Source organism: Phyllostomus hastatus, unplaced genomic scaffold (genome assembly GCF_019186645.2).
Source record: "Phyllostomus hastatus isolate PE091 unplaced genomic scaffold, TTU_PhHast_1.1 phas_contig_159, whole genome shotgun sequence".
Classification (NCBI taxonomy): domain Eukaryota; kingdom Metazoa; phylum Chordata; class Mammalia; order Chiroptera; family Phyllostomidae; genus Phyllostomus; species Phyllostomus hastatus.
The window spans coordinates 9001-33338 of record NW_025333640.1 but is presented as its reverse complement, the minus strand read 5'-3'; the positions used below and the strand labels follow the sequence as shown (position 1 = coordinate 33338).

The following is a 24338-nucleotide window of genomic DNA, read 5'->3' as shown; positions in this document are numbered from 1 at the left end:
TACTATGCAGATAGGACACAGTTTGAAAAAGAAGAATGTGCTGAATAAATGAAACAAGTGTAGACACATCCACTTTTTTTGCATTCAAGCAATTCACAAATAAAGGAATCACACTTGAGCTTGAGGACCAAACACCACCCACCCACCACCACCAACCCTTACCTTTCAGCAACATTTCTCAGTTGGGAACTCTTTTAGAACTCTTTCCTTATAGATGTCTGGGCTGTTTACCTGTTTCTGTAAACAACCACTTTAGAGACCCTGGCTCAAAGAATATTAGAAAAGAAAGGACACTGCAGATTAAAAATATCCATCACTAGCAAAATATCAGCCTTCTATTTTGGAAGTAAAAATATGGAATGGGACATATTGTTTTCTAAGGAAAAAAATCATCTTAATTGGAAGACACTAAGAAGCAGCTGAATGTACTTTATCTCACTCAGATGCAGTACCAGAAATTCCCTTAATCTAGAATATAGTCTTGAAGAGCTAAAACCACATTAACTGCATTCTAACTTAGAATAAGCAGATAGATTTTTGTGTGGCAATTATCTTCAAGCGTTTTCATCTTTACTTGGGTTTATGACATCCATGTTCCAGGGAGACAAGTATTCACTCAAATGTGTGGGTTGTCTGGTCAAAGTCAGTCCTTCAACTCTAACTCAAATATGTATATTTTTGGGTCTTAGTTGACTTCACGTTTTACAAAATATGTCTTTGTTACATGCAGAAAATCATACAGCACCCCTCACCCTTTAGATCATGTTAGTTTATAGTGCACCAATGATTAAATAATGATTCATTTTCATGAATACTCTGTACTCATTTTTCTTTAGTGAAAGGCTTATTGTCTGTCAGTGATACACAGCCTCAGAGTAACATTTGCACTTGAGTTTCCCCTGTACTGTTTTTGTTCATCATGGCTAGGTAAAACTTATATTTCTCTCTAACCACAGACATTGGTGAAAGTTGATTTCTCATCAAATCCAACCCTCTAACAAACAGCTGAGAAACTGAGGGTAAAGCCAGGCCTCAAACCATATGTTGGCCGTCTTATGTCAGCCTTAGTCTTTTCAAGTCAGTTCTTCCTGAGAGAAGGATAGCATTTCTCCTCAATTCAGCTCCCTGAAGGCTACTCAAGTCATTTCTCCAGACAGGTCAAAACATGAGGAATTACTGAAGCATTCCATTGTCAACATATTTCTTCCTTTATGTGATAATCTAGATTCCTATGGTTATAGCTGATCATGTCTGATTTGTGAATACTACCTACATTTACATAAACTATGTCATAACTATTTTGGTGTCAAAAATGATATAACTTGGAAAAATGAAAAGGAAAAACAAAGACTAATATTCCAATATGTGGAGAGTTTACTCATCTCTAAAATAGGTATAGTAATTGAACTGATGTTATAGTGTTGTAAGAAATAAAATTAAATTATTTCTTCCATTTTTTAAATTTTACTATTGTTTAAGTACAATTGTCTGCCTTTTCTCCCCCTCTCCCCCCCAGCCATCCCCACCTCCCTCCCCTGATTCTACCCAGCCTTGATTAATAAAATTAAAGTATAAACATAAAATAGTTAAATAGTGGTTATCAATGCTGGTTGACATTATAGTTACCTATCCATCTTTTAAAATTTAGAGATATGTGATATAAGCCAGTCAGAGAAACACAAGTACCATATGATTTCACTCATATATGGAATCAAATGAAAAGACTGAACTAACAAGCAAAATAAAAACAGATTCATAGATAGACAACAGACTGACAGCTCTGGGAGAGGAGGATTTAGAGGGGGGAATTGAGCAAAAAAGAGAGAGAAAGAACTTAGGGACACAAACAACAGTGTGGTGATTGTTGTAGGGATGAGTCAGTATACTTGGGAAAAGGTTTAGGAAAGATAAATGGCAATGGAAAACATACAATAAAAACTAATAATAAAAAAATTTAGTTATGGGCTGGCCATAAACTGAAACCAGTTAAATCACAAATTCCACACATAAGTCCTTTTTGCATACTATCATAAAGCTAGAGCAGACAACCATTGTCAGACAATTAGTCAATGAATTAATGTTATCAATTCTTTTCAATACCATTTTAATCACTACCCATATTAAAATATAAGTATTTAATAATACATGCCATAGAATTTATATTTATGTTTATTGTTCTTCAATTACAGTTGTCCCCATTTAGACCCTGCCCTAACCACCCCCACCTCTCACATTAATCCTTCCACGTGCCCTTGTCTTTGTCCATGGGTACTTTACACATCTATTATTGATAAAACCTGAGTGTTTTTCCTATCTCTTGCATGATCTTCCCTTGTGCTTCAGTTGTCCAAAGGCAAAAATTATCATGAATCTGATGGATGCATTTTCCTTTCAATATTTTCATATTGGTAGTGATTTATATATTCATAGCAGTTTTCCTAAAAACTAACCTAAATACTCACATGCTACACACACAGTTCCCAGAGTTCTCACTTACCATAGCTTTGCATTTTAAGTCTCTGTGTGAAATACATACATTCATTTCAGCACTTTACTTTTTAAAGATTGTATTTATTTATTTTTAGACAGAGGGGAAAGGAGGGAGAAAGACATCAATGTGTGGTTGCCTCTCATGCACTCCCAACTGGGGACCTGGCCCACAACTTAGGCATATGTCCTTACTGGGAATCGAATCAGTGACCTTTCAGTTCACAGGCTAGTGGTCAGTCCAGTGAGCCACACCAGCCAGGGCATATTTCAGCACTTTAAATGATGCACAGCATTACCTGTGAGGTAAACTCCATTTTATTCTTTTTTTAATGTTTTTTAATATGTTATTGTTGTTTAATTACAATTGTCTGAGTTTACTCCCCACCACACCTCCCCCACACCAGCCAAATCCTCCTCCCTCCATTGCTTCCACCCCTGTGGTTTTGTCCATGTGTCCTTTATAGTAGTTGTTTCTGAAAACCCTTCCCCCATTCTTCAATTTCATGTTGTGACACTGGTTAAGAAAATTCTTATGCCCCTCTCCACATCACACAAGTGAGAATTTCTTAAAGACATAGGCATAAAAGAATTGTTTGAGTTGTAAAAATATTGATATATGTTCAATTTTACTATTAATTACCTATATTGATTTTCCCAATAGAAAAATGAGACAAGAAATGATTGCCAAGGGATGAAATTAGAAAGTCCTCTGACATCTGACTAGCAATAGCCTTTTCATGGTAGAGCCACATAAAAATCCCATCTCCTATGGGGAATGGTATTTCCATATCTCAGCTTTACAAAATGTGCTCACACATGTGTCACTATTCATAGAAACCCCTAGGTACACACTACACACATTCATTCAGTAAAGGTCCCTGCAAACCACTGGGTCCATTTGCTAATTTATGGGTGAACTCCTCCAATCCCAAGAGAAGGAATTGGTGGTTGAGCTCATCTGAGGATAAAGCAGGTTTGGAAAGAAGCAATTGTTGTGCTGCAGTGGAGGGGACAGAGTCCTGAGGTGGGAATCAGGGACTGAGTTCCCCAGCTGTCAGACACTCAATGTGAAGTGTGTGTGATCTCTCCACCCCTCTGGGCTGGTATCTCTTACATAGAAATAGGGGAGTAACACCCACCTCTGGGAAACATGTGACATCCAACAGAGGTTTTACCCTCAAGAAATGTTCAGTCATGCTTTTGAAATCAGGTTGAAATAGTGGGTTTGTTGATGAAAATAATTGCAAGAAAGGTGTAATGACATATTATTCCATCAGAGAGCAGTGAGGGGAGGAAGCCTATCAGGTCTCATGTAATTCATTCACAGAAGTGAGTGGAAATCCTAACATGTGTCTCAGAGCACACAGTAAGATTTACTTATCTTTTCCTCTTTTTTTATTTTTTCCTATTTATGAAAATCTCCACTTTTTCTTTCTGTCTAAGTGTTTCATATCTTATTAAATGAAAATTGATAGGTTCCTTAGAAAATCAGTGCCATTGATATATGCAGGCACAGTTGTATTTCCCAACTAGTCCTATGAGACATTGCTGGAAGAATGAAAGCACAGGAAGGAGAGCACCTCTTGTGTGGAAGCAATATTGCCTACTCTCTGAGATCCAAGTTTCTCTAGGATTCTGAGATCCAAGGCAAAGTCTGTTCAATATTTAACAGAGATTGTTGTTGTTCTCTGCTGAGCAGCATGTAGGGCCAAGGGTATCAGAAATGAATTGGACAGTTGTTTCCCTCCACGTATTCAGATTCTGCCTGTACAGGGACCAAAATATATGAAATTTTCCATGTTAGTGACCTCCCCTCTATTTGCCCCAACTCTCCTATTTGTCCTAAGGATGAAAGGGAAAATGGCCCTAACAGTCCCTTCTCCATCCATCATCTCCACAGTACTCACGGGGCTGTTCTGTCTCTGCTGCAGTAGGACCAGGCAGTGAGAATCCACTGCTGCTGCCCTGCATGGGCACTGAAGGTTCAGGCTCCAACCCCAGGGCTGGCAGTATGGCCAGGTTCATCATGGGCCTCCTGATGCAGTGACATGAGACAAGAAGACTCAGATGTGAAGCCCACTGGACTGAGATGGGGAACTTCAAGGGTTGGAGGCAACACTGATGATCTATTCTTGCATGGGCTTGGGAAAGCAATGCTCACAGCTCATAATTAGCCAAATCAGTCTGTGTTACCCCAGTCTCTGAGGACTTGCTATTATTAACAGAAGAGGGAAATGGAAGGTACTTCCAAGGATTTGGCCCCTTGTCGGGAGGAAGCTCCCCTATACTCCTCATTTCTGACTTCCAAGTTGCAGGAATTTCATAAATTCAGACAAGTTTTTTCAATTACAAAAAGCAATGTCTGACTTGTATGTCTGCCCATTCATTGGATTAATAATTCTATATGAAGATAATTATGCTGTCTCTACCAAAAATATTATATAATTTCCATTTTCTCATTTAAATTTTATGTCTCTAAGAAGAAACTTTCTCTTTTTCTTCTTAAGTCTGGTTTAGGATGTTGGATATTGTGCATTAAGAGATGTGTTGTTGTTGCTATTTTTAAAAGCAGCCCAAATCATTATTTTGTCCATAGAATTTATGTTTGTTATTAAATTAGACAACCATCTACCATAGTTTTCAGACTGTAAGATGCACTCCCTCCCCCCAATTTGGGAGAAATATTGGTTGTTAATGCTGCTGTTGAATTCTGTTTACATTTACATTGGTGAAATATTATGTTATTTATGTTATTAAATATTTTACCACATTTTTTGCTTCAAAATTTTTTCCTATTTTCCTCCTCTAAACCTAGGTGCATCTTATGGTCTGAAAAATATGGTCCTTTGATATGCTGAATGGCTATTTTCATAAGTCCATCTGGGGGTCTTACAGATGTCTGTGTTCTAGATGTAGGGCTACAGTCCTTTCAAGTCCTTTTCTTCTTTTTTTAAATTGAATATATTGGGGTGGCATTGGTTAATACAGCTGCCAAGTGCACAACTCTATACTACATCATTTGTATATTGTATTGTGTGTTCACCACCCCAAGTCAGGTTTCCTTCTATCCCCATTTAATCCCCTGTTCACCCCTTCTGCCTCCCCCACAGCCTTTCCCTCTGGTAACCACCATACTGTTGGTTGTGTCTATATTGAATTTTCTTTTCCTTTTTCTATATTTTTGCTTAAACCCTTCACCATTTAACTCCACCCTCTTTCTCCTCTGACAGCTGTCCATTCATTCTCAGTATCTATGAGTCTGTTTCTAGTTTATTTGTTAGTTTATTTTGTTCATTAGGTTCCACATATAAGTGAAACCATATGGTACTCATTTTTCTCTGACTTACCTATTTCACTTAGCATACTACTCTTCATATCTAAAAATAATAATAATAAAAACAAAAATATAAAAAGAAAAAAAACTTAACAAAATAATTCTCCAGGTCCATCCATGCTGTCCCAAGAAGTAAGATTTCCTTTCTAATTACAGCCAAGCAGTGTTTCATTGTGTAACTGTACCACAACTTTTTTATCTGCTCATCTACTGATGGGAACTTAGGCTGCTTCCAAATCTTGGCTAATGCCAAAAACACTGCAATGAACACTGAGGTGCATATATTCTTTAAAAACAGTGTTTCAGCCTTCTTTGGATATATTTTCAGAAGTAGAATCTTTGGGTCATAAAGCAGTTCCACTTCTAATTTTTTGAGGAAACTTCATACTGTTTTCCATAGTGGCTGCATCAATCCACTTTCCAGACAACAGTGCACAAGGGTTCCCTTTTCTCCACATCCTCAAGAACACTTCCTGCTTGTTGATTTATTTTTTTAATAATAAGGCAACTTCTTTTATTGTTGCTCAAGTAGTAATTGTCTCCATTTCCCCCCATCCCACCCTTGATCCTACCTACCCCTCATTGGTTTTGTCCATGTGTCCTTTATAGATGTTCCTGAAAACTATTCCCCTTTCCCCGCCATTATCCCCACCCACTTCCCCTCTGGTTACTGTCAGTTCTTAATTTCAATGTCCCAGGTTTATATATTGATGATAGCCATTGTGACAGGAGTTAGGTGATAAGTCATTGTGGTTTTAATTGGCATTTCTCTGGTGATTAGTGATGTTGAGCATTTTTTCATATTTCTCTTGGCCATCTGTATGTCCTCTTTGGAGAAGTGTCTATTCAGGTCCTTTGCCCATATTTTAAGTGGATTGCTTGTTTTGTTTTGTTTTTGTTTGACTTGTACAAGTTTATAAATGTGGGATATTAACCCTTTTTAACTGGCACATATGTTCTCCCATTCAGTGGGTTGTCTTTTCAATTTGGGGATGGTTTAAGTTGCTGTGCAACAGATTTTTTTTTAAATTTTTCATTTGTTTTTGTGAGAGGCAAAGGGAGGGACAAAGAGAGAAGAGAAACATCAATGTGTGGTTGCCTCTCACATGCCCCCACTGGGGACCTGGTCCACAACCCAGGCATGTGACCTGACTGAGAATCAAACCAGCAACCCTTTGGTTCTCAGCCCACACTCAATCCACTGAGTTATAACAGCCAGGACAAAAGATTTTTATTTTGATGTAGTACCATTTCTTTATGTTTTTGTTTCCCTTGTCCAAACAGATATATCAGAAAAATATTGCTATGAGAAATGTCTGACATTTTACTCCTTATGCTCCTAGGATTGTCATGGATTCAACTCTGACATTTAAGTTTTTACTTCATTTTGAGTTTATTCTTGTGTATGGTGTAAGAAGGTGGTCACATTTAATTTTTTTCATATATCTATCCAATTTTTCCAATGCCATGTATTGAATAGATTACTTTTACCCCATTGTATTTTCTTGCCTCCTTTGTCAAATTTTAATTGACCATAAAGGCATGGGACTATTTCTACACTCTCTGTTCCATTTCATTGATCTATATGTCAGTACCATGTTGTTTTGATTACTTTGACCTTGTTGTATAGTTTGATATCAGGTAGCATGATTCCTCCAAATATCTTCTTCTTTTTCAAAATTGCTGGGGCTATTCTGGGTCTTTGTGCCTCCATATGAATTTTAGGATTATTTGTTCTAGTTTTTTGAAACTATATTATTGAACCTATAGATTGCTTTGGGTAGTATTGACATTTTAATAATGCTTCTTATCCATGAACACAATGTATGCTTCCATTTATTTGTGTCTTCTTCAATTTCTTCCTTCAGATTTTTTTTGGGTAGGGAGCATTTTCCTTTTATTTTTTAATTGTTTATGCTGTTACTGTTGATACAATTTTTTCTCCATTTCCCCACATCTACCCAGCCCCACTGTGTTGCAGCCTATCAAGGCCTGGCAGGTCCACTCTAGATTCTGGGAGAGAGAAGAAAATGTGTAGAGCTGTAAGGATGCTTTGCATGCCTTTATTCACAGGTGGGCGAGCCATGCACACTGCAAGCTGCATGTCTCTCTGTATGTTTCTGCGAGTCTCTGCATATCACCTGTCCCCTTGCATGGCATGCAGTGTGCCCTTTGCTCCCCAGGGTGGCACACAGCAGGGAGTCCCTAGACCCTTTTAAATACAAACAAAGAACAAACAAAGCCAACTTCAACCAGAAAATTATATAACATAGCATAATTCTGCCCATGAGAGCCCACTTCTCGTTAGGAGAACAGTTTATCAGACCCAGCTTCAAAGCTATGAGAACACTACTTATCAGGCCCATTCAAGGTTATGGAAACACTGCTTCCCTTAGTTACCCAGATACCTGGGTGAGGAAGTCAGACTACCTCAATTTACCCTACATTCAACCTCTGCCCATTTCAAGCCAATCCCCATATTGTTGTCCATGTCCCTGGGTTTTTCATAAATGTTCTTTGGTTAATCTCCTCATCATCTTTCATCCCACCACCCATTCTCCTTTCCAGCTGCTGTCAGTCTGTTTTATGTACCTAATCTTCTATTACTCTATTGTTCAATAGTTTACTGTGTTCATTAGATTCCACATCCAAGTGAGATCATGTGGTTTTTTCTTTCATTTCTATACATTCTTATAACTTTCCGAGTACAGGTCTTTTACATCCATGGTTAAATTTATTCCTAGGTATTTTATTTTTTGATGCAGTTGTAAATGAGATTGTAGTCTTAGTTTTATTTTTCTCTGAGTGTTATTGGTGTACAAAAAGGCAACTCTTCCTGGATATTTATTTGGTGTGCTGCTACTTTACTGAATTCATTTATCAGTTCTAGTAGGTTTTTTTGGTAGAATTTTCAGGGTTCTCTAATATACAATATCATGTCATCCACAAATAATGACAGTTTTACTTCGTCCTTTCCAATAGGATGCCTTTTAGTTCTTCTTCTTCTGTGATTACTGTGCCTGGGACTTCCAGTTCTATGTTGAATAAGAGTGTGGAAAGCAGGCATCCCTGTCTTTTTCCTGATCTTAAGGGAAACACTTTTAGTTTTTGTCTATTGAGTATGATGTTGGCTGTGATTTTGTCATACTTGGCCTTCATAACATTGAGGTATGTTTTCTTTATTCCCACTTGGCTGAGGGTTTTTACCACAGATGGGGGCTGGATTTTATCAGTTGTTGTTTTCTGAATCTATAGACATAATCATAAGATTTCTATCCTTAAATTTGTTTAGGAGATACATCTTATTTATTGATTTGTGAATGTGCCAAACTTGCATCCCTGGAATAAAACTCACTTGATCATGGGATATGATCTTTTTAATGTATTGCTAGATCCAGTTAGCTAGTATGTTGTTGAGGACTATACTGTCTAAGTTCATTACAGATATTGGCCATAATTTTATTTCTTTGTGCCATCTGGTTTATAGTTAGGATAATGCTGGCCTCATACAATAAATGTGGGAGTCTTCACTCCTCTGGAATTTTTTGAAGGGTAGGTGTCAGTTCTTCTTTAAATGTTTGGTAAAATTCACCTATGAAGCCATCAGGTCCAGGACTTTTGTTTGTTGGGAGTTTTTTTATTACTGCTTTAAGCTCATTAGTTGTAAATCTGTCTATTCAGAATTTATGATACTTCCTGATTTGGTTTTAAAACACTGTGTGTTTCTAAGAATATATGCATTTTACCCAGATACTTTAATTTGTTGGCCTATAGGTTTTCATATTTTCTTTTTTCTTATTCTCTTTCAAATCACTTTAATAACCTGATTGTGAGTCAAATATAAAAAGCAAATTCAAACTTGTTCCCTTTAAGGTGATGCTACCACAAATGCCTTGCACACGCATGATCAAAGGTAATGATGACACCAGATTCCAAAATAAACAAGGTTGGCCAGTAGAATTCAAGGATCACAAATTGAAGAGTTTTGTTTCAGAAAGCCTCAGAGAGGTAGCAGGTGGCAGGAAAGACATGAAATTTAAGGGACCCTCAGAGTACAGGGTGCAGTTGCTGGGTCATCAGCACCTTGAAACATTTCTTGATGGTGGTTTTGTATCTAGAGTATTTGTCATGTGGGGAGCACCAAACAGGATGGGCTGAGCAGGTCTGTTGTCCTCTTGTGTCAAACTTCTTCAGGGTATAGATCTGGTCTCACTGTTCATTGAGGTAATACTGGAGAAACATGATCACGCTGAAGCTGGAGGTTCCAAGTCAATCTGCAGGTCAATCTGACTGACAGCCTCACTCCATAATAATTTCTTACTATCCCTTTAATTTTGTTGGAATCAGTTATCACTCCTCCTCTTTCATTCCTGATTTTACAATATTTATTTGGCTCCTCTCTCTTTTCTTCTTGATGAGTCTGGTTAAAAAGATTTCAATCTTGTTTACCTTTCCAGAGAAACAGCTGTTGGTTTAACTGACCTTTGACATGGTTTCATAGACTTGTTTGCACTTACTTCTGCTCCAATCTTTATTATTTATTTCTTCTGCTCACTTGGGGCTTCATTTGTTGTTCTTTTTCTAGTTCTTTTAAGTGTAAAGGAAGATTCATCATTTGAGGTTGTTCTAGTTCTTCGTGGAAAACCTGTAATGCTATGAATTCCCCTCTTAGATCTTCTTTCACTGTGCCCCATACATTTTGGGTTGTTGTGTTTTCATTTTCATTTGTTTAAAGGTATTTTTAAAATGTTTTCCTTGATCTTACCCTTAATCCATTTATGGTTTGTAACATGTTATTTAGCCTGCATGTCTTTGTGTGTTTTCCAGTTTTTCTTCTTGTGATTGTTTTCTGGTTTCATATCATTATGTTTTATTTATAAAGTATTTTTTAAGATTTTACTTATTTATTTTTAGAAAGGGAAGAGAGGGAGAAAGAGAGAGAGAGTGAAACATCAGTGTGTGGTTGCTGGGAGCCATGGCCTGAAATCCAGGCATGTGCCCTAACTGGGAATCAAACTTGTGATGCTTTGGTTTACAGCCCAGTCTCAATCCACTGAGCTACGCCAGCCAGGGCTCATATCATTATGTTTAGAGTGAAATTTCACCAGACTTGTATTGTATCCTGACATGTGGTCTGTTCAGGAAAACTTTCCACATGCCCTTCAAAAGGATGTATATTTTGCTCATTGGGGTAGAATGCTCTGAAGATATATATTAAATCCATCTAATCTGGTGTGTCCTTTACAGCTGCTGGCTGCTGTTTCCTTGTGATTTTCTGTCTGCACAATCTGTTCATTGATGTTAATCAGTGTTAAAATCCCATACTCTGGCTGCTTTAGTATCCATCTCCTCATTTGTGTCCATCAAGATTTACTTTATACATTTACGTGCTCTTAAATTGGGTGCATAAGTGTTTTGCAAGAATTATATCCTCTTGTTATAGTGCTCCATTTATCATTATGGAGTGTCTTTCTTACAGTAGTCTTTGTTTTAAAGTGCAGAAGGGAGGTCATTAGGCCTCTCCAGGATTTGTTGTTCACTGTCCTAAGACAGTGTCCCTCAAACACCTGATCCTTTGGCATGCTTTTAAAAGTAGTTTCTCAGGACCCATCAGCCAGTGTCTAGGTAGGTACTCAAAAGAATTAAAAAGAAACATCTCACAGAGATTCTTGCAGGCCAATGTCCATAGCAGAATTACCCAAAATATCAAAACAACCCAAGTGTCCATCAACAATGAATATATGTGTAACATTTCATGTCCAACAACATGAAATATATGTGCAATGGAATATTATTCAAATTTTTAAAGGAACAAAATTCTGAATCATGTGCAATGTAGTTGAAACTTGAAACCATTTTGCTAAGTGAGATACAAAAGGATAGGTATCATATGAGTTCACTTTTATGAGGTACCTAAAATAAGCAAATTCATAGAGGTAGAAGTAGAATAAAGGTTTCAATGTGGAGGGGGTGAGAAGAATGGGGAGTTGGTGTTTAATAAGCATAGAACTTCTCTTTGGAATGATGAAAAAGGTGTGGAAATAGATACTGGTAATGTTTTCATGATATTGTGAATATACTTAACACTACAAAATTGTATATTTATATATTTTAAAATGGTTAAAATGATCCATACACATAGCACTTTATCTATGTAAACATACATAGCCATTATAAAAAATATATATAAATAAAAGTAAAATAAAGTAAAACCATTGCAATTTTCTTTTAAATGTAGATTCTTGTGCTCTCTCCCTGGAGATGTTGCTGAGATGAGTCTAGGAAAAGTATAAGTCTGGCAAGATATATATTAACAAGAGCTTCAGTTGATATCTGGACAAAGCTAATATTATTAATCATTGCTCAAGAGAAATGAATTTCAATGGATTATAATATGGATCAACAAAATTTGGAACTTGTGAAAATTCTGAATTATCATATCCAAACTCAAGTCCACAAAGACAGAAATTGGGGAATGAGACTCTGAAATCTATTCTGACAAATGCCCAAAATCATCGCGGTGCAAGCTAAAGCCTGAGAGCCATCCCCTAGTAAATCCTGGGACACTTTGCTACTCAACAATCTGTCCAATGAGGAAACTACAAGTTGGAAAATGATGAAATCTGCCTCTGTCTGGTGTGGCTCAGTTGATCAGGAATTGTCCCACAAAGTGAAAGGCTGCTGATTCCATTATAGATCATGGCACATGCCTAGTTTGGCCCCCAGTGTAGATACCTACAAGATGAAATCAATTGATGTTTCTCTCCCAAATTGATGTGTTTCTCTTTCTTTTTTTTCCCTCTCTTTCTGTCACTCATATAAATAAATAAGACATAAACAAATATTTTTGAAAAGAAAATGATGACACATCATTCCAAGAAGAGATCCAAGGAAGACTAGAGTGACTCTTTCCAGAGGACAGGGATCCAGAGGAAGAGAATCACAGCTGGTCTCACTGTTAGTCTCTCAGACATAAGAAACTGACAAGACAGAGACACTTTCCTCTGTGACCCTGCCCCTGAGGAGTCACCTGATCAGGGAATGGAAGAGGCATTGATCAATTTGTCTAACAAGTTTCAGAGGGGAATCTGCCACCAGGGCCACATAACCTGAAACATATCAACTTATAGTCAGTCATCAAGGCTCTCATGTGCTAGACCCAACACACTCATTCCTTCTCCAGCAGATATAACCAGGCCCTCTCCCATACGCTGGGATCTGAATTCTTGCTATTATGGAGGACAGACCTTCCTTTTTCATCACCCACCTTCCATGAAAGAACAAGATTCACACTGTCAAACCTTCACAGCCCAGTAAGTGTTGTAGAAAATAAGAAAAAGGTATGGTAGAGTGTATACGTATTGACTATTGTTAAGCACAGGGCAGGGGGAACCCTGTGCTGTCTATGGAAAATGAGCTCTAGAGGTTACTTGTTTGGGAGGGTGAATGGCTAAACTCCTTGTTTGAAGCTGCTATTGTGTAATGGGCTTTTCATTCAGTTATATGTTGTTTGGTTAGGTGGATGATGGAAATTATAGGAATGGGGAGGCAGAGGCTAAACCCCCAGTCCCCTTTGACAACATCACACTTCCCACAATCATGCTGTGTAGGGGTACAGTCACTAGTCTTTGGTGTGCAAATGGATGCCCCCAGGTACTGATAGAACCTTAGGTCCTTTATAGTGAAGTTTTTTATCTATTTATTTATTTTTTGCATTCATGATAATTTATTGATACTAATACAAGAGACAAGAAGGCATGCAATAAAAGATCAATGAACAAAAATTAAAAGAATTCCTATTCCATATCAAACATCAATTAGAGTACATAATAGGAAAAAAAGAAACCATTTATGACCATGAGAACTGCAGAATAACTAAGGAAAACACATAACATGAAATAAACAAAATGTATATGAAGAAATGGTAAGACTTTCTTGGCATGCAGAAAGATTTAAAAAATGAAAGTGACAGTGAAGTCTTGATCTTCTTTTCCCTTGTTAACCAGCCCAAGAGCTCCAGCACCTCCATCTTCATTCAACTCACACAAATCTTAATTATTCTTTACCACCTCATTTTCTTGGGAACATCCCCTGTGTCTCAGAAAGGATCTGCCCCTCCTTCTGCACCCTTATCCATTATTCTCATTAGTGACCTTCAAGAAGGAAGGGTCTGAGGTCCCTGGTGTCTAGGGCCACAGTGTATGAAGACTGGGGTCAGGTGGGTGAGAGAGGGAAAGTGAAGGATGTACAAAAGTCCAACATCCAGTACCTTATTGACATCTTACTCTTCTGCTCTGGGAAATCTTGGAAATACTAGAATTGGCATGTCCTTTTCTCATAGTTCCCACTGACTCCATTGGGTGTCTAGTTTCATTCTTAAGCAGGGACATGAAATCATTAGCAAGATCAGAATTATTTCTTCATCTATTTTAACATTTGTTTCTCTTATTTAAAATAAGTGACTGGGTTCTTAAAATATATGATGTAAGAATTCATTACCAATTTCCTTTGCCCTCAGTTTTGTCACCTTTAAATCCATCTTTCACTCTGGACACCAGAGAAAATTGTGATACAAAATATGACCCTCCTTTGGTTGCACTTCTTCCACATCCCCATCCTTTATTTATGACTCTTTTCAAGGTTCCCAGGGATATGGTCACCTCTTCAATCTAATTCTTCACCATTCCCTCCCCAGTGTGTACTTCAGCTAATGGCTAAAAGTACTCTGTTCCATGCTGCCTCTTACTCATGGTCTTTCCCCTGCTCTATTTTCTGTTAGGAAAGCCCCTATTTAATAGTCCACCAGTGTAACTTCTTGTCCAGAAGAAGATCTCTTCTTGCAGGAATTCTTCTCTGATTCCATCACTCCAGGCTGCATTTGGGACTCCTCTCTTCTCAGTATCCATCCTCCAGACTGCCTTTATCTCACTATTTAAGGCACTGTAATACAATGACCTATTTGTGCATCCACTTCTGGAAAAAGGGCTCCCTGAGGTTGAAGACCCAATAGCTGACATGTAGCCTGTACCCAAAAAGCCCTTCATGCCAAGTGGCTTCCAGGAATTATTCAGTGTGTGACAAAAGGCCTAGTTTAATATTCTAACCCCCGACATGGCTCAACAAAACTATCCATCACCATTAGCTACTAGAACCAGAAGAGAACATATTCATTTGGTGCATCAGTAGAGAGAAAAGTATAACTGACAAAGGCCTGTATCCTCTGATTTTGATCCTCTGGTTCTAAACCTCTGGTCCTAAAATTAAAGGTTTCTAATATGTGGGAAACTTGTTAAGATGAATGTCATTATTCTTTTCACAACAATTTAAGTAATAATTCACCTGCACCTGCAACTCCAAGTGGGACTTAAGCAGAAAAAATGTCACATGCTAGATTTCACTTCCAAGAAACTAAGAGCAAACTCTGTAGCAGCCAGACCCCTGGCTTTGCCCATCAGAACAAAGTTATTTCTCATTAGTTTCTCTCCCTCTTGTTCATTATTATTTTCTTTGAATATTTTTCACTGTCTCAATATTTTATTTGTCTTTAGGAAGCAATATTTGACAATCCTAGCAGAAACCCATCTTGTACCCTTATCAAACACACTTACCTTCTTAACCTGGAAGGTTTGCATGGGCTCTGCACCCTCCCTCAGAGGAAGCAATAAGCATCTCAGACTATGTTCAGCTTAGGCTGACCTCTAAGCTGACCCCTTTTTCAGAGGCTGACCCCTTTTTTAACCATTCTTCCAAGCAGCAAAGGTCTGGAAAAGTATTTTAATACTGTCCTCCATGGTCCTCATGAAATACATCAGTCCTCTGTTAATGTCTTCAATCAATTCTTGGAACTGGGAAACAACATGTAACAAAACCAGTTTTACTGTAAGTTAATCTAATGGATACAGAGAAGAGTTACATTCTTATAGCAATCATAAACCTTATAATAAAACAACATTAAATGAAATAATATTACTTGAGGACCTGCTGTACTTGTAAGGACAGAAATTATACCAGAATGTTTGCATATCAGCCCAAAAGCATAAGGGTCAGACAAGAAGTGATACTTAAAGTAGCATTGGGAAGGTGGAGAGAAGGGGCATTGGTCCAGTCTCTGCCTACCTCTGGCTCTCTCCTTGCCAGGTCTTGGGGGTTCTGGAACCAGAGAGAAAAGAATGGGTGTCTTCATTTACTTTCCCATTATCACTCTCTTCTGGAAACTGGATCTTCATGTGCTTGGGGAGAGAGCACAAAGTTAGCCGTGTCTGCTCATACATGGAAAGGAATGTTTAGCAGTTTCATATGCAAGAAAAAGGACTAAGAATGTGAATGTTGAGTGACTTCCAGGAAGGGAATTAAAAGGTAATGAATGTCCTCATTTATAATCCCAGAAAAATAATTTTCTGACAACTAGTCTTTTGTGAAATTTTTGGACACTTGTCATTTCTCTGTTGTTTCTTTTTTCTCTCAGTCATCTTCTGTCTGTGCCTCTGGATAAGTAGGACAGAAAGTCAGGGGTGTGAGCACAGGTATTTCAGGAAAAGGCTGTGGGGAAGCAGTTGCTGCTGTTGCTCTGGGTAAAGATCCCAGGTGAGCTGCAAGAACAAGAGAAAATAGGCTAAATTGTTTGGACCTGATAGGGTTCAACACTGGGAATGCATGTTGCCCAGGACTGAGAAGAAGACGTGGCTATTTAATAAGCAGCAACTTTATATTCTTTTTTCTGTCTCCTTTTCTCTCTTTTGTTCCTCAACATCCTCTCTCCACATAGTAACCTCCTTGTGGGTAAGAAGTGCTAAAAGTTTTGGAGCAGTAAACACCCAAAGACTATGTGATGAGCTGCAGCAATGAAATAATATTGGTCTGTAGTGCATCTTTTTATTAATTCTACCACAAAACCAATACAATGAGTACCCTTTGTGCTAAGAACTCACCTGTTATTGAGAACTGAGGTGGCTGGGAATTATCCAAGAAGGTGACAGCCTGTGCCATGCATATGTTGACAGGGAGGAATGAAGAAAAGAAAGTAGAGAGGTTTAGGCAAAGGGGGAAGGTCCTGGCTAGCCTGAGAAACATATGGTGGGTGGTATGGGCCATGTAGGAAAACAAAACTTTTGTAGAATGTTCAGAAATTAGAATAAAAATTCAGAAGTGGTGAGAAATAAGTCTGGGGTATAAGCATGGAGCCATGATATACTGAGGAGTTTGGATGATTTTAGCAGGTGGCACAAAGGCATTTCAAAGACTTTAGGCAGGAGAGTGATTCAATCCAATTTCCATTTTAGAAATCTGAGTCAGAGGGACATGTGGAGAATCAAAGGTGAAAGGAGATCAGGAGGGAAGTTTGTTCAATAGATGATAAGTTATGAAATTGTTTTCTCTTTTCCAATTAGTCATTGCTGTAACACACAAGCACACTCCAGGGAATATCTGGAATCTCTGGCATCTCCCACATTCTCTCTCCTATTCTGCTATATAAAAAAAATCCAGTGTGAGAAAGCAAGCTACACTTATTGAAAGCCAGGAAGATTTTTTGCGAGCTATCATACTTCAGAAATGCGTCATGATAATATTGATGAAAAGCAACCAGAGATGATTACAAACTGTCCCTACCCCAAAGGGCCAGAAAAGGTATTCATTCATTGCTTAAAAAATTGGGTATGAACTGGCCATTTTTATCATTCCAGAGACACTGTCAGCTCTAGAGTTCATTTAATTGAGATGTAATAGATATATAACATTATATTAGCTTCAGGTGTCCAACATGATGGTCAATATTTGTATATATTGAAAATGATCTCCCCAATAAGTCTAGTTACCATCTATCCCCTTACATTCTTACAGAAATTTTTTTCTTGGGATTAGAACTTTTAAGACCCAGTCTCTTAATAACTTTCAAAAATTCAATAGAGTATTATCTAGGTACTATGCCATATATTATATCCCCATGACTTATTCATTTTATAACTGGAAGGTTTTACCATTTGATTCTCTGCCTTCTCTGCCCACTTTGGTTTTTATACCTAAGAAGACTGACAGTGATGGCAGCCATTGATGGTCTCCTGTGTAGTTAAGGGCATTACCAAACAGCAAGTACAGAAAAACACTAATAACAAAGAAAAATAGGACACTGGTGATCACTGTATGGTTTCATGCAATTTCTTCTCCCTGATTATAGGAGCCATTCCTCTGTGTCTGGTTACAGGACCCTAAGCACCTGGGGTAAAGAGAGGAGAAAGTAGGTGGGTGGTGAATGTTAACACCCCTGTTACCTCTGCATTGTCAACATCACTAAACCGTGAATGCAAATACAACTCTCATCATTTCAGGCTTACAGTTTAAAATCCTTTGCAATGTCTCCTCCCCCAGTATTTTATGAACAGCATAGACAATGATTCAAAATTTTGTCTGTGATCTTTGAAGAGTACCTTAAGGTACTGAAATAATTTAAGCCTTGCTACCGGTTCTTCCCTTGGACATTTCAACCAATCCCTTCACTTCACAGATGAAACATATTTTGTCAAGTGACAAATGTCAACGGAGCATCTGGCCCTGTTCCTACAAGGTATTGTTGGTCCCTGGTACACTAAGCCTTAAGTGTTCATGACTGTGGTTTATTATTTGGTGAAAATGTTCCTTTATCTGTCTTTTTTCCTTAAGAAGTAAATCTACATTCTACTCATCCTCTAATACTTTGTCCAATATTTGAGAAAATTTCTCAAATTCTCTCACCTCTGACACATTGTTATCTGTCCCTTTTGTGAGTCCCAGAGATGACAGACAACCCAGATCAAGTTACTGAGTTCACTAGACTGCATGCTCCACATTTGTGCTATAGCCAGTACAAACCATTTTGTCTCTAAGCTCCAAGGTTGCTCTGAACTGTGTAGTGATAATTATAAACCAGAGATAAAGAAGGTATATGAGTGTTCCATGGGACAATAAGTAAGGACTGATCAACAATATGAAATGTTGCAAGTAACAAAACAATATACAATTCCTAAATTTTGTACTAAGGCTTTCGTGTCCAGTCATTTACTGCTAGAAGTTTAAAAAGCAGAAATAATCTAGGGCTTTCTGGAATTAATCCCAGGTTGGCTGCCTTCCACAACAGAAGCCAAAGTCATGAGACAGGTGCTAGTGAACAGGAAAGAGGTATATTTAAGTGCCAGCCACATGAGAAAATGGGGTCTGTGGTCCCAAAGCCAATCATAACATCACAGCAGACAAAGCTTTTCATAGGAGGGAGAGGGAAAGCATAACAAAGAGATCTAGACAGGGCTGTGGATATGCAGGCAGTGCTGTGGATGGCCTCAATATGGATTTTAATGGGCAGCGTCCTGGATTTGGCCTTCTAGCTTATGTCACTTGCATTCCTATGTCTGGGCAGCTGGCATTGGCAGGGGCTGTGAGGTCAGGCTGCTCCTCAGATTCACACAGGATCTGAAACTGCTGAACTGTAAATCATACCAAAAAAAACTTTAACATGCAAGATCTAACTTTAAGGAAAAAAATCAGGTTAGAGTAACATGCTGGGTTTAACATTTACTAGGATTATTATGGGTGGCTTTATAGGAGTGGAGTGTTCATTCTCCATTACATGTTGAATGTTTATTTCATGCTATTTTCTTTTCTCAATCATCTAGCTGATATGTCAGCAGTATGGAAACAGGGAATCAAACAAGACTGTCATATTTTATTCTTCAGGGATTTTCCCAGGACTCAGAGAATCAACCCATCCTATTCTTTCTCTTTCTGTCCATGTACCTGATCACTGTGTTGGGAAACCTGCTCATCATCCTGGCCATAACCTCTGACTCCCATCTCCACACACCCATGTACTTCTTCCTCTACAACCTGTCCTTGGCTGACATCTGTTTCACCTCCAACACCATGCCAAAGATGCTGGTGAACATCCAGACACAGAGCAAAGCCATCACCTATGCAGTCTGCATCACCCAGATGTGATTTTTAATATTTTTGGAATTACGAATATTTTTCTCCTCACAATAATGGCCTATGACTGGTTTGTGGCCATCTGTCACCCCTTACACTACACACTCATCATGAACCACCACCTCTGTGGCCTGCTGGTTCTCATGTCCTGGTTCATTCAGCATAACATACTCCCTGACCCAGAGTCTGTTGACATTGCAGCTGTCTTTCTGTACTAACTGGGAGATTTCACACTTTTTCTGTGAACTTGCTCAGGTCCTCACCATAGCCTGCTCAGACACACTCATCAATCACATCCTGCTCTATATGGTTACTACCCTTCTTGGCATTGTTCCCTTCTCAGGGATTCTTTTCTCCTATTTTCGAATTGTCTCGTCAATACTGAGAATCCCATCAGGACATGGGAAATATAAAGCCTTTTCTACCTGTGGGTCTCACCTGTCCACAGTTTCTTTGTTCTATGGGACAGGCCTTGGTGTGTATCTCAGTTCTGATGCACCTTCCTGGAGGAGCATGATTGCCTCACTGATGTACTCTGTGGTCACCCCAATGCTGAACCCCTTCATCTACAGCCTGCGGAACAGGGACATCAAGAGGGCTCTACAGAAAGTTCTTGGGAGAAAGCTCTATGTTCCATAAGGGGAACACTCAACCTGGGATTCTTAGCTGACCCGGGTAGGAGCAGTTAGCTAAAGAAATCCCACCTCTTCGTCACATTGAATTTTGCTTGTCATCCATTCTCTAAGTAACTTTGGTTAGGGTGGCTTTTTAAGCACTTTTCTTTAACCTCTTATGGTGATTCCTCTGTTATTCTCAGTTCTACTCTCCTCATACCCTCTTTTTATTATGTATTACTGCACCTCATCTTGGATTTCCAGCCCTGCAGGTCCATACCAGCCACTTCAGGAACCTACTGGGAAGACTTGAATAAGAATTATGACATAGTACAATTTGTTCAGAACCATTGCTAATTCTTAAGAAAGTCACTCATTCAACAATATTTATTGAACACTTTTGGTGTGCCATGCTGTTGTAGGTGTATGGAATACAGCAGTGAAGAAAATTACTTTGGCCTCATACAGCTTAAATCTTACATCTCAGAGTTCATTATATCACTTTGTATGAGAGGGACCCCCCCAAAAAACTGGAATTATCTTCTGGAGGGGGGGCCCCCTGTAGTATAGGCTTCCTCCACAGATGAGTGGTGTAGGAACTGATCTGTATCAGTGTGCCAGCTGGCATTGTTGTGAGATGCTATGTTTGGCTTCAGTTAATTTTTTTAAGACTCTTTCAGTGTATTTGCCTATTTCATGATAGGTGATTTATAAGCACACTTGCCCATATTGTGCTAAGTATTCAGCAGTTTTTGACCTTGAATTGTATGATTTCCATGCTCCACCCTCTCTATCACCTGATCTTCCCCCGACAGACTCTTTTTGTTGTTGTTTCCTTGCATGAAAGTAGTTGTTGAAGGGAAATGTTTTGCCAATATATAATAGGTGATACAAAAAACAGCAGAAGCACTAAGTTGCATCAAAATTGAAGTTCAAAAACTATTCTGAGCATAGGAGCCTATGTCTCAATAAGTGTATTACATCAAATACAGTAATATTTTGAGGTGACTGAAGTTTTAACATGTAATAATAATTACACAATATTTTATAAATAAATGCTTTTTTTGAGGAGTGACTTCCCTCATACGTTCATTAAATGTAAACTGATGGATAAATTATTTATTTGGTTATTCATGAGGTTCAACTTGTTTCTATATGATTTCTTAGTACATTTCCAGAATAAGCTATAAAACTGTATCACTAGAGATTAAAAAACCACATTCGTAAATGGCTGGTTCTGTTTTGCTCCTTTGTTTGTTTTGTTTATTATGTTCCACTTAAAGATGAGACCATCTGGCATTTGTCTCTCACCACCTGGCTTATTTCACTTAGCATAATGCTTTCCAGTTCCATCCATGCTGTCACAAAGGGTATTAGTTCCTTCTTTCTTTCTGCTATGTAGCATTCCATTGTGTAAATGTACCACAGTTTTTGATCCATTCATTTACTGATGGGCACTTAGGCTGTTTCCAGCACTTGGCTGTTGTAAATAAACCTGCTATGAACATTAGGTTCTGTAGAGTAGGTGATTCAGAATTCTTAGGGTATAGTTCCAGCAATAAGATAGCTGGATCAAAAAGCCTTTCCATCTTTAGCTTTTTGAGGAAATTCCACGCTGTTTCCCACAATGGCCGCACCAGTCTACATTTCCATCAAAAGTGTACTAGGGTTCCCTTTCCTCTACAACCTTGCCAGCACTTGTTGTTTGTTGATTTATTAATGATGGCCATTCTGACCAGTGTGAAGTGGTATCTCATTGTGATTTTACTTTGCATCTCTCTAATGGCTAGTGATGTTGAGCACTTTCATGTGACTTAGGGCCCTCTGTATGTCCTTCTTAGAGAAGTGTCTGTTCAGGTCCTTTGCACATTTTTTAATTGGATTGCTTTTCTTCCTTTGTGCAGAATGATGTGAGTTCTTTATATATTTTGGAAATCAAAGTCTTGTCCAAGGTATCGTTAACAAGTATGTTTTCCCATACAGTTGGTTCCCTTTCCATTTTGTTCAAAATAAAGAACAAACTGACAATGACAGGGGGAAGGGGATAACAAGGGAAAGAACAAGAAAGGGCAAGAAAAGGAACACCAGTAGAGGACTCATAGTCACAGACAATGAAGGGGATTGACTGTGTGAATAGTGGGACAGGGTGGAGGTGGGAAATGAGGAAAAGACGGGACAATTGTAACTGAATGAAAAAGTTTAAAAAAGAGAAAGATGGTATTCTCCCCAAAATTTAATGCCATGATCCCAGCATGTTGCTCAGTAAAGATTCACCAAAATAGATGATGAGTACATATCTATTTTACAAATATTAAAAATGTGAGTAGTATAAATAGATAAATAAATAAATAAGGTGACTCCATAAAACACACACATTTCATCAAAAACTAGTAAGTTGTTCAGTTCAGTCTAATTTTCAGGTCAATTCCTTGAGACACAAATATCAGAATCCAGATGATGACAAAGTCTACCAGAAAGGGGGACATATATTTAGGTATGGTTCCAGGGCAGAGCACTGCATTACAGCTCAAGAGCATTAATTCAACCACAGAATTGGCACTGGAGGCATGTGATGCTGAGAGACTCAGTTGATACAGAATATGTTAGGACCTGTAGATTTCCTGATATATCATGTTTAGTTCCATATTGATAGGAGACTCGAGAGTTGGAAAATTTTAGTTTGAGGTAAATAGTTATAAGCCTAGTAAGTAACACATATGTTAAAGCTATTGTTTCAGAAACTGCAGATAAGGCCAATCCTGGCTCCTAGGAGAAACACCTGATCTCCTGGGGCACCACTAAAGATTACTGCCAGGGGACAAGTGAGTCATCCTGACCATTGTGTTCTGGGAAGACTACCACCCCTGGGAACAGCAAAATGCCCAGGGCAAGAATGCTGTACTTTTGGTTTTAATCTAATTTTCCCTGAATTTCAAGACCTCTCACCATACTTGGTTCTCAGTTATAAAAAGGCTGGCTTGGAAGAAGATGTAAGTACGTCTGTTAGGGTGCAAACTCACCATCTACTCAGATCACTGGCCATCAGAATAAAGTGCCCATGGAGATGTAATCCCTGTCTCTGCTTATTGGATTCACTATGTGACAGGAAGCACAAATGCCTGTTTTTTCTGGTTTCAATGTCTTCTTCACCATAAAGAAATTGGGTGTCTTAAGTCTTTGGATAGTGGTGTTTCCCAAGGCACTGCAGCCAGGAAAGGATGACATAAATGCATGAATATTCACCTTGGTAAACATGAATTGCTGCCTACTCCAAAATGGACAGAGTCCAGTGGAGTCACCCTGGCCTCCAAGGGGGGATCTGCATCCAATTAACCTTTAGGATTTGAGTCTGAAATCAGGCTTGGGTTTGGAAACTGGAAAATAAATCCTGACTTTTATTTGTGATAGCTGACATCTGACAGTTTCTGGCTTGCCATCGATATTTTGGGGTTGTCTAAGTGGAGCTCTGCTTTTCATGTCTCCTCGTCCATGATATGGTGCCACCAGGACAGATCTGGGGGTCACAGACCCTGGCTGCCATTCTGGATTTGTTGTTCAACCATCTACCTACCTTGCCTCTCACAGTTCCAGCTGCCATCTGATTTTAAACCTTAAGATACTTGTAAACATAATCTAGGTCTCTGCTTTGGTTAGGAGTTGCACTAAAGGGACCATATTCAAAGCCCAAGAATTACAACATTGACACAACTGTGCACATTTTGGATATCAATTGACTTAACCTTTACCTCATCTCAGCTAAACTCAAAGCATAGCCCTGTCTGGTGTGTCTCAGTGGATTGAGTGCCACCCTGAGAACCAAAGGGTCACCAGTTCAACTCCCAGTCAGGGCACAGACCTGGGATGTGGCCCAGGTCCCCAGTAGGGGGTGTGTGAGTGCAACCGCACATTGATGTTTCTCTCCTCTTTCTCTGTCTACCCCTTCCCTTCCA

General features: G+C 38.6%; 2 pseudogenes; one reads left to right on the top strand and one right to left on the bottom strand.

The window, feature by feature from the left end:
• Positions 1-9871: 9871 nt before the first annotated feature.
• On the bottom strand, positions 9872-10066 carry LOC123813627 (annotated as a pseudogene).
• Positions 10067-19480: 9414 nt separating this feature from the next.
• LOC123813886 lies at positions 19481-20413 on the top strand (annotated as a pseudogene).
• Positions 20414-24338: the final 3925 nt, after the last annotated feature.